Here is an 11,837-nt window from a genome sequence, read left to right on the forward strand (position 1 = left end):
ATAGCACATGGAATATTCACCAACATGGGCCATCTTCTGGGCCATCAAATAAACCTCGGAAACATTTTTAAGTATAGAAATCATAGAAAGTATGGTCTCAGACTATAAGATTTAAATTAAAAATCAATCATGGAAACAACCTGGGTGTGGACCCCACATATTTGAAAATTAAATAACACATGGGTCTAAGAAGATGTCTCAACCAAAACTGAGAACTATTTTGAACTTAATGAAAATTAGAATGCAACCTATTAAAATTTGTGAGACACAGGTAAGACAGTCCTCAAAGGAAATTTATAGCATTAAATGCTTCTATTAGGGGGGAAAAAAGTTCTAACTTAAGAAATTAGAAAAAGAAATGTGTAGTAGACTTAAAGCAAGAAGAAGGAATGAAATAATAATGAGAACAGAAATCAATGAAATTAGGGACTCCTGGGTGGCTCAGTCGGTTAAGCATCCGACTGACTTCGGCTCAGGTCATGATCTCGCGGTCAGGGAGTTCGAGCCCCCCGTCGGGTTCTGTGCTGATAGCTCAGAGCCTGGAGCCTGCTTCGGATTCTTCGGATTCTGTGTCTCCCTCTCTCTGCCTCTCTCTCCCCACCCCCTCAAAAAATAAATAAACATTAAAATTTTTAAAAAAGAAATTAATGAAACTAAAAACAAAACAAAATAGAGAAGACCAATTAAACCAAAATCTGATTTTTTTGTAAAAGTCAAAACCATTGGTAAACCCCTAGTGAGCCTAACCAAGGGAAAAAAAAAAAGGACATAAATAACAATACTAGGTGTGAAAAAGACCTCTTGACCGCACTGACATTAAATGGATAATAGGAGAAGAAAGGGAAGAACTGTATACTCATAAATTTGGCAATGTAGATGAAATAAGCTAATTCCCTGAAAGACATCAACTACTTAAATTCACTGAAGAAGAAATAGAGAACCTAAATAGTACTACATTTATTAAAAGAATTGACTTTGTAATTAAAAGTGTTCCTGTACAACAAACTCCTGGCATAGATGATGTCCTTTGTGAATTCTACCAATGTTTAAGGGGGGAAAGTACAGATCTACCCAATCTCTTTCAGGAAGAAAAGAGTAGGAAACACTTTCCAAGTCATTTTAGGAGACCCGAATTAGCCCAATATGAAACCCAGACAAGGGCTTTGCAAGAAAAGAAAATCGCAGAACAATGTTTTTGGTGAATGTAGGTGTAAATTTCTCCAACAAAACATTACCAATTTGAATCTAGCAGTATACAGAAAAGATTATACATCCTGCTGGAGTGGGAATCATTCCAGGAATGCAAGATTGGTCCAACATTCAAAAATCAATTAATGTAATTCATGATATTACCAAAGAAGAAAACCCTTATGAACATCCCAATCGATTCCAAAAATAGCATTTGATAAACGTCAACATCTGTTCATAATAAAAACTCTTAACAAACAAGGAATGGAAATTAACTTCCTTAATTGTATGAAGGGCATCTACATATCCACCCGAACCCTACAACCAACCTCAATGGTAAAAGACTGAATACTTTCTCCCTAAGATGAGAACAAAAGCAAAATATCTTCCCTTACCACTTCTGTTCAATATTGTACTGGAAATTCTAGCCCTAGCAATAAGCAAGAAAAAGGAATAAAAAGGATACAAATAGAAAAGGAAAAAACACAACCGTGTCTATTCTCAGATGACCTGATTGTCTATTGAGAAAATCCTGAAAAATCTACAAAACACCTCTTAGAACTAGAAAGTGAGTTTAATAACATTGCGTGATACATACTCAATATATAAAAAGTCAATTGTCTTTATATAGCAATAACCCACATATAGCAATGAACAAATGAAATTTGAAATTCAAAAAAAACCATCATTTGCAATAGCAGTAAACATGAAATACTTAGGCATAAATCTAACAAAATATATGCTAGGGTCCGGATGCTGAAAAGTATAAAACACTAATAAAAAAAAATTAAGGTCTAAAGAAAGAAAGAAATATACCATATGCATGACTTGGAAGAATAAATATTTTAAGGAATCCATCTCTCCAATTGATACATTTAGTGCAATCCAACTCAAAATTCTAGCAAGGTTTTTGGAGAGATAGATGACTTAATCTAAAATTTAAATGGAAAGGCAAGAGAACAAGAAAAGCCAAAATATTTTGAGCAAAAAAAAAAGCAGAAGTTGGAAGACACACTATACCTGATTTCAATTTGTACTATAAAACTACGTTATCTAGACAGCATAATTTTAGTGAAAGGATGTATACATATAACAATGAAACAGAATAAAGGGCCCAGAAATATACCCACACAAATACAGCCAGTTGATTTTGGCAAAGATACAAAAGTAATTCAATGGAGAAAGTTTTATCTCTTCAACAAATGTTGAGGGAACAATTGAATATCCATGTACAAAAAAGAAGCTGGACACATACCTCATACTCTATATAAAAATGGATTCGAAATAAATCATGGAGCTAATTTAAAATCTAAAACTTTAAAACTTCTGGAAAAAAAAACAGAAGAGAAAGTCTGTGTGACCTTGGATATGATAAATTTTTAGCTATGACACTAAAAACATAAACCATGAAAGAAAAATTGGTAAATTGGGCTTTTAGAGATTTGTAAACGTTTGCACTGTAGGAGACACTGTTAGGAAAATGAAAAGTCAAGCGACAGACTCAAAGGAAAATATGTACATATCCAGTATCTAATAAAGGACTTGTATCCTTGTAGAATATATAAAGAATTGTTATAGCTCGACATCAGAAACACACAACCCCCTTTTAAAAATGAACAAAATATATGAAAAGGTATTTCTCCAAAGAAAATATACAGTTGGCAAATGAGCATATAAGAAGACGTTCAACATTAATGGTCACTATGAAAGGTAAATTCAAATCATAAAGAGGTATCGTCACATACCTAGAATTGGCTAAATTTCTTAAATTAACAATGCCAAGATTTGTGAGGATACAGAGCAATAGTAATCCACATTCATTATAGTATAGATGGGAGTGCAAATAATACAGCTATATTGGAAAACAGTTTAACAATTCCTGATAGTTAAAGGTATACTTACCATACGGCAGGGAAATCTCACTCTTTAGTACTTATCCAAAGGAACTGAAGACCTATGCTCACCTAAAATGCTCTGTGTAAATATTTTTAACAGCTTTATTCGTATCCCCAAACTGGCAAAAACCCAGATGCGCTGCAACAGGTGGCTGGATAAACAAATTATGGTACATCCCACAAAAGACTACTACAACTCAGCAAGGAAAAGGAACAACTATTGATTCACGCAACAATATGGAAATTTCGATGCATTTTCCTAAATGAAAGAAGCCAGACCCCAAAAACTTCATATTGTAAGATTCCATTTATATGGCATTCTGAAAAGCAAAATTGTACAGAAAGTGGATTAGGAGTTGAGGATGGAAAGAGTGTTTACCTTATAAGAGGCTGTGCGAGAGCCTATTCAGCTGGGATCATTGAACACGACCGTCCCAGAAAATGGTAGATCAAAATGACAAAATACTAGGAAAGTATAAAGTGTTCCCTCCCATCAATGGGCCTGATGTAATCAAAATACATATAAAACACTGCACTCAGTGAATAGAAAATGTTTCTGTTTCAAGTATACATGAGATACTAAGAAAAACACACAGTAGGTCAAAAGGGAATCTAATAAATATTTTTAAAATTATATATGGATCACAATATCTGCTCAAAATTCAGTAATATTAAAAATCGATAACAAAACAATTGCCAATACCCCAACACACACACACACACACACACACACACACACACACACACAATTTTAGAAACTACAAAGCACACTTCTATTTCAGTTTAACCTATTTGGGGTCCTTTGGGCCTCTTGGATTGGGATGTTCATTTCTTTCCCTGGGTTCAGGAAGTTTTAGTCATCATTGCATTAAATATACGTTCTGTCCCTTTCTCTTTCTCTTCTCCTGGAATTCCCATAATGTGAGTATTGTTTCTTTTCATTGTGTTCCATAACTCTCAAAAGCTTTTTTGGCTCTTTTTCTTTTTTTTTTCTTTCGCTCCTCTGACTGGGTAATTTCTAGTCTCCCATCCTCCAGACCACTGATTCATTCTTCTGCATGGCTGAGTCTACTTTTGAAGCTCTATGGAACTCTTCAGGTTTTTGTTTTTTTCAACTCTAGGGTTTCTGTTTGGGCTTGTTTGCTCATTCGTTTGTTTCACGGCTGCTCTTTCCTTATCAAACTTCTCATTTTGTTCATGCGCTGTTTTCCCAATTTTGCTAAGTTGTCTGTTTTCCTGTAGTTCACTAAACTTCCTTCAGAGGATTTAGGTTTCTTTGGGTGGTGTCCTAGTCGCCTGATTTTTTGTGATTCCTGATTTCTTATGTTGGTTTCTGCTCCTTTGAGGGGGGCAGGGGGGCTCCTCTTCCACACTGGACAAGTTTGCTTTGGCAGAGGTGGTTTTTTCACCAGTCAGCTCAGGTGTGTCCGCTGGTGATGTCTCTGGGAAGGTGGGGCCTGCTGATATGGTCTATTTTGGGGTGAGGCGACTGCCCAAGCTCTGAAGCTAGAGGATGGGCCGCCGGCTGGGAACAGTTCGATAGAACACCTGCTTGGTTCCTTACCCAAGCGAAGCTGTAGGATGAGCTCTGTGGTTGCCTGGATTCCCTGGTCAGGTTTACTAGATGGTTGGGACTGGGTAATATACTCAGTAGCAAATGGGGCTATGAATTATCTTCCCTGCTCTGATAAGGCAAGAGGCCAGGCCCAGGGCCTGTGCGGCTTGATGTTTGGGAGGCTGAATCAGTGGGTACTGAATTATCTGATCAGGTGAGGCCACCAGTTTTGCTCTGCCGGCGAGAGAAGTCACAGGCTCTGCTCTCTGTTCAAGCACCACTGTATGTAGGGGTGCTGAATGGGCTACACAGCTTCCGGTATGTTCTGTTTAGGTTTTCTGGTTGGGCAGGCTGAAGACTGTACCCAGCAATGAGCAGGGCTGGGAATTGGATTCCCTGCCTGGGCAGAGTGGGAGGAGCAACTCTAAAACCAGTAAAGCTCTATTGGTTATCTTAACCCATGCTGACCCACGCCCCAGGTTTCCTGGCTGGACAGGGCCACTGAGTTTGCTCTGCAAACTATCGGCTCTGCCTACCCTTCTCTTGGCTTTACAGCCATTGGGTCACATAGTCTTCAGGGGGTTTTGCCATCCCCTCTGGTCAAGTGGGGATGGGAGACACTCTCCACAGTGGGTACAACTGTGATTCAGCACCTTGCCTGAGCGTGGGCAAACCAGGCTCTAGGGCTGGCAAACCTCCTCCCCGGAGGATCCAGATCAGACAGATCTGCGCTTCACTGAGTTCTTTGATCCGAGCGGACCCCCAACTTCGTTCTGTAGATGAACCAAGCAGCTGGTTGGGACTACGACTTGGTCACTGCAGATATGAACCGGGTCTGTCAAGATCCATGTGCTGGTCACTGCCAGCCCCTCCCCTTCTCCATCACGGTCATATCCCCAGTAGTGGAGCCCCACACGTTCTCCTGCAATCCCTGTGGTTTGAGATCAGAGTAGGGGCTCCCACGAAGTGACCCACAATGATGGTGGACGTGCTTGTTGCCCTCCTTGGGTTCTCCTTGGACACTGAAGACAAGGAGAAACTGGACTGGACAAACTGGACAAACTGAAGGCTCAGAAGAGACCTCTCCATGTGGTGCTGTGCAGTCCTGGGGCGGGGGGGGGGGGGGGGCGAAATGCAGGCAATGTGTAGCCGCTTCTCTTCCCTTCCAGTGTGGTCTGTCTTGGCCTCTGAGGTGCAGAGGGTGCTTTGGCCTCACCCCGCATGTGCCAGAATTCTCTCACCGGTGTCTTGCTCATGAATAGATGTTAGTTGTTTTCCGTGGAGGGGAGGGGAGCGAACAACCTATGTCACCATCCTGGTGACATTATGCTCCACACTTGTAAAGGATTCATGGGTCAAAGGAGAAATCGTAAGAAAAATTATTAAATATTTAGATTTAAATGAGCGTGAAATCTTTTTCCATCATGGCATTGGTGTAGACACACACAAATATATAGGTTATATATAAATATATGCTTACAAATACATAAATATATAAACATATTTGTGCCTTTCTGTATGTGTACACACACACACACACAAATAGGATGATGGAAAATAAGAGTGAAAGGATAAGAAATATAGAAAAAAATAGAGGATGAGTCCAGAAGCTCTAACATCTAATTAATAGTTTTTCCATAAAGACATAAAGAAGAAAATAAAAGTGATGGTTTTATCATAGAAATAACTATAGAAATTTCCCTCCTACTGAACAACATGAGTTTCCAAATTGAATGGGCTTCCTAAGTTCCCAGGACAATAAAAGGAAAAGACCCACACCAAGGTACATTATGCTGAATATCCAGAATAATAGAGACAGATAAACATGACAAATATCTCAGAAACTTGAAAGAATAAACGATCAGGAAAAATATGCAGTCATTCTCAAGAAGCCACTGAAGAACATGCCCCCTCAAAATAACAGCATAAACAAAGGGGAAAATACAGGATGCAGAAAACTAGTAGCCTGAACACGGGAGAAAGTTCCTTTTGCGTTTGTCCAATGGACCAGCCACCTAGCATGACTGTGACAAGAAATCCCTGGACGACAGCCCCATAACACGCAGAGAGCACAAGAGGTCTAGATTGGAAGAAGAAGATATAGAATTCTAGGAGGCTTGTTTCTAAGAAGGAGAAAATCAAATACCTGATGTGTATGACCATAGTGAGAAAATATTTAAACTTAGGGAGGAGACCTTGAAAATGAAGGAATGATAAGAAAATAGAAAACTAAGGAAAACATAACTTTATTTAACTTTTTTATTAACTTTAAGAAGGAAAAAAATTGCAAATCAGGAAATGCAGTCACAGTACATTACATAGCTCTTTGGTGACTACAACTTCTATATCCACATAATAATGCAAACACTGAATATCGACAATAAGAAATGATGACGCTGGTCCCATTAAGAGGATGGGGGGAGAGGAAGAATGTGGGAACAGATCTGATCTTCCATAAGAAAGTCAATAGATAATACTTAAACTGAAATATCAAGAAATTAAAATATAACATGTGAATTAGAAATAGAGATAAACACCAAAAGAAACTGTTAAAAAGTTGTCTTTATGGAGTGTGAATTAGGGATGGAGAAGGTGAGAAAGGGGTGCTTATTTCATTATAATCCTTGGTGACTCTTTAAGCTAAATATGTGTAGAATTCCATGGGCTACCACAAAATAAATATTTAGAGAGAATGTATATGCCTAAGTGTATATCTTAGGAAAAATGGAAATTAATGAGCTGAGTGCTCATTAATGCTGATTTGGTAAATGAACACAGTTAACTCCAAAAAAGTAAAAGGAGGGGCGCCTGGGTGGCGCAGTCGGTTAAGCATCCGACTTCAGCCAGGTCACGATCTCGCGGTCCGTGAGTTCGAGCCCCGCGTCAGGCTCTGGGCTGATGGCTCAGAGCCTGGAGCCTGTTTCCGATTCTGTGTCTCCCTCTCTCTCTGCCCCTCCCCCGTTCATGCTCTGTCTCTCTCTGTCCCAAAAATAAATTAAAAAAAAAGTTGGAAAAAAAAAAGTAAAAGGAAATAAATAATGAAAAATGATGAAATTAGAGAAAAATTAAAGAAATAAAAGAAGGATAGATAAAAAGCAAGGCTGATTCTTTGAAATAAACAAATAAATCAGATTTTACTGATTTATAAATAAATCATTCTTTCCATAAGAAATAGGTCACTAGAGGTACAACAAAACTTAAGACATCATGAAAGAATACCCTAAACCACTTTATGGCAACAAATTTGACAACTTAAATGGAGTGGAAAATATGAACTACCAAATTTAACTCAAAAAGAAATTGAACACATGAGGACACACAAACATTACAGAAATTGAATCCATTGTCAATATCAGAAAATTTCCAGGACTAAAACCTTTCAAAGGTGAGGTTTACCAAAACCTTAAGAAACAGATAATTCCTATTTTTACATTAACCCACTCAAGAAAATAGAGAAAAAAAACTCAACAACTCACTTTTTGAAGTTTATAAACCTTAAAAACAGATGGAATAGTATGAGAAAGACAGATCATCAGCCAATCTCATTTTGAGTAGTACCTCCAATTGATAAACTCTATTAGTTCTTTATACATTTCGGGCACCACTATAAGAGCTTTTGTTGTTATTGTTGGTTTCTAACAGCTTTATTCAGATATGATTAATATGTAAAAAACTGCACTTATTAAATGTATAAAATTTGGTGAATTTAGACATATGTGAACACACATGATACTATTGCCATAATCGAGGTAACAGACATATCCAATACCTCCCAGTTTTCTTGGTCCCTTTGTTTTTGTTTTTGTGTGTTATTTCCTGTGTGTGTGTGTGTGTGTGTGTGTGTGTGTGTGTGAACATTTAATATCAGGTCTGCCCTCAACAAATTTTGAAGTGCACAACACCATATTGTTAACCATAGGCACAATGTTGTACAGCCAGTGTCTAGAATCTATTCATCTAGCATAACTGAAACTATACTCTTAGAATAACAACTCCCCATTTCTCTTGCGATAAGAGTATTAAAAGTGTCAACTTATTTAGTCTTCAAAACAGACTTATCAAAAGGATACTATTCTAATATTATTCTCATGTCTGTTTTATCAGTTAGAATACTAAAATAGTTTGGAGTTAACTGTGTTCATTTACTAAATCAGCATTAAATTTGCCCATGAAATCAACCAGGCAGTGTTCCAGAGTTCTGTAATAGCGAAGCCTCATGCAGACTATGAATGGAGAATAAACTTGGTTCCGATTGGTCATTTTTTTAAATATGAAATTTATTGTCAAATTGGTTTCCATACAATACCCCCGACTGGTCACTTAAGGACACAGAGCTGCTACAGTGCAGGTGCACAGCTACACCAAAATAAAAATACTAGCCAACACAATAAAACAAGAAAAATAAATAATTTTAAGTGCTGAAGAAGAAAAAACAAAATTCTTTTTAACAGGTGGTATAATTATCCATGTAAAAATCCGAGAAAATACATAGACCAATGATTAGAACTTAATGAGTACTTCAGCAAGGTTACCGGAGAAAAGTTAATCATTTACTACATACCTGCAAAAGTCTGTCAGGAATGTCACCTTTTAAAACTTTCATTCAAATTACAACCAAAGCTACAAAGTACCCAGAAATAAATCTAACAAAGAATTGCAAGATATTGAGAAAAATGATAATTACTTTTTTTAAAGCTATTACAGAAGACTTAAAAAGAAAAATACTATGCTCATGGACAGGAAAACTCACTATTCTAACAAAGGTAATTTCCCCAAAATAGACCTGTAAGTTTAATGCTATTCTAATCATGAGACTAACCATATTTTTCAAAGTTGACAAACCTCATACTTCATTTAAAGAAGTAAGACTCAAGTTTGAGAGAGAAAAAGAGAGAGAGAGAGAGAGAGAGAGAGTGTGTGTGTGTGTGTGTGTGTGTGTGTGTGAATGGGGGAGTGGCAGAGGAAGAAGGAGAAAGAGAATCTTAAGCAGCCTCCAGGTCCAGTGTGGGGGGAAGGGACCCCACATGGGGCTTCATCTTACCACTCTGAGATCAGGAGCCAAAATCAAGAGTCTGCTGCTTAACCAACTGAGCTACCAGGTGTCCCATGATGCAATTTTGAAGATGAGTAAAGTGAAAGAAAGACTAAGAAACATTCCCATCCAAATATCAAGACTTATTACAAAGCCATAATAATGTTTGAAATTTTCGGGCTGATGAAAGAATTCACAAATAAACTTGTAAAGCAATAGAGAGCTTAGAAATGAAGCAATAGATGATAGATAGATAGATAGATAGATAGATAGATAGATATAGAAACTTGGTATATAACAGGTGTTGTATTGTGAATCAAATTCAAATCTCTACTTAATAATTCTGGAAAGTCCTTTATCCAATTCCTACTCATCTTTTACTCAAAATAAAAAAAAAAAGCTAGCTACAAAACTTTTAGAAGACAATATAGGAGACTATTTCCCTGAAACCAAAGTAAGGACAGATGTCTAAAACAAGATGAAACCCATAAATTATAAAAGATAAAAATTATTAACATTGACAAAGTTAAAATAAAATTTTCTGTATGATAAAAGCCATCATAAATATTGTTAAAAGAGAACTAGAGTCTAGGGGAAAATATTTGAATTGTGCACAATAGACAACGAATTACAGTCAGTCCTCATTATTTGTAGAGTCCAGATTTGTGAATTCACCTCGTTGCTAAAATTTATTTGTAATCCCAAATTAATACTTGCAGCACTTTTGTAATCATTCACAGTCATGCCCAGAGAAATGAATGTTTTGAATCATCCAACGTGACATTCCCAGTCCCGGTCAAACAAGGCTATATCTGCCTTCTTGTTTCAGCTCTCGTACTTTAATAAGTGTCCTTGTTGAGATTCTATTCTATTCAAAGTTTCCCAATTTGGGGATTGTCTGTGCTTTATTTTTAAAATGTCCCCTGAGCATAGTGTTAAAGCACTAGCTAGTGCATTCCTAAGACCAAGAAGCCTATGGTGTGCTTTATGGAGAAAATACATGTATTATCGAAGCTTCATCCAGACATGAACTGCAGTGCTGTTGGTCATGAGACTCATTTGTGTTCATAAATCAATGATACACGTTAAATAAAGTGTCTTTAAACAAAAACACACATTACGCACTGATTGGTTGACAAAAATGTTGTGGTCAAAGGCTCACAGGAACCTAACCCTGCATTCCCCCTAGGAGCAATGGTTCAGCGTTCACAGTGACTTTGTAGAACACTTTGTAGAATAAGGAGAATTAACTGTACTTTCATGAATCTATAAAGATCTACAGATGGAAAGAAAAAAACAATCTAATAGAAACGTGGCAAAGTATTAAGACGCACAAATATCTGAAATGCCAATAAACATGAAAAGACTCACAGCTTCCCTATCCATAATGGAAATGAAATTCAGGGCTCCTAGGTGGCTTAGTTGAGCATCCAACTCTTGGTTTTAGCTCAGATCATGATCTTAGGGTTATGGGATCAAGCCCCATATTGGGCTCCACACTGAGCACAGAGCCTGCTTGAGATTCTCTCTCTCTCTGTCTGTCTGTCTCTCTCTCTCTCTCTCTCTCTCTCTCTCTCTTTCTCTCTCTCTCTCCTTCTGCCCCTCTCCTCCACTCTTTATCTCTTTCTCTCTCAAATAAACTTTTAAAAGTGCAAAATAAAACCACAGGAGGGACACATGGGTGGTTCAGTTGGTTAAGCGTTTGACTCTTGATTTCAGCTCAGGTCCTGATCTCATGGTTTGTGGGATCAGGTCCTGCACTGGGCTCTGCGCTGACAGCATGGAGCCTGCTTGGGATTCTCTCTCTCCCTCTCTGTCCCTTCCTCACTCACACATGCTCTCTTTCTCTCTCTCAAGATAAATAAATACATATTTAAAATTTTCCAAAAAACAGGCGCCTCAGTGGCTCAGCATCTGTCTTTGGCACAGGTCATGATCTCATGGTTCGTGAGTTTGAGCCCCGCATCGGGTGAGGACAAGCCCCACTTTGGGCGAGCCCCACTTCTCTCTCTCTCACTCTCTCTCCCTCTCTCTCTGCCTCTTGCTCACTTGTGTCCTCTCTCTCAAAAAAAATTTTTTTTAATAAATAAATTAAAAAATTGCAAACAAACAAAAGGTACCACAGGATGTCTTTTCACACCTATCAAATTAGTAAAAATACAATACT

The sequence above is a fragment of the Acinonyx jubatus genome, chromosome F2 (assembly GCF_027475565.1).
Source record: "Acinonyx jubatus isolate Ajub_Pintada_27869175 chromosome F2, VMU_Ajub_asm_v1.0, whole genome shotgun sequence".
Lineage (NCBI taxonomy): Eukaryota > Metazoa > Chordata > Mammalia > Carnivora > Felidae > Acinonyx > Acinonyx jubatus.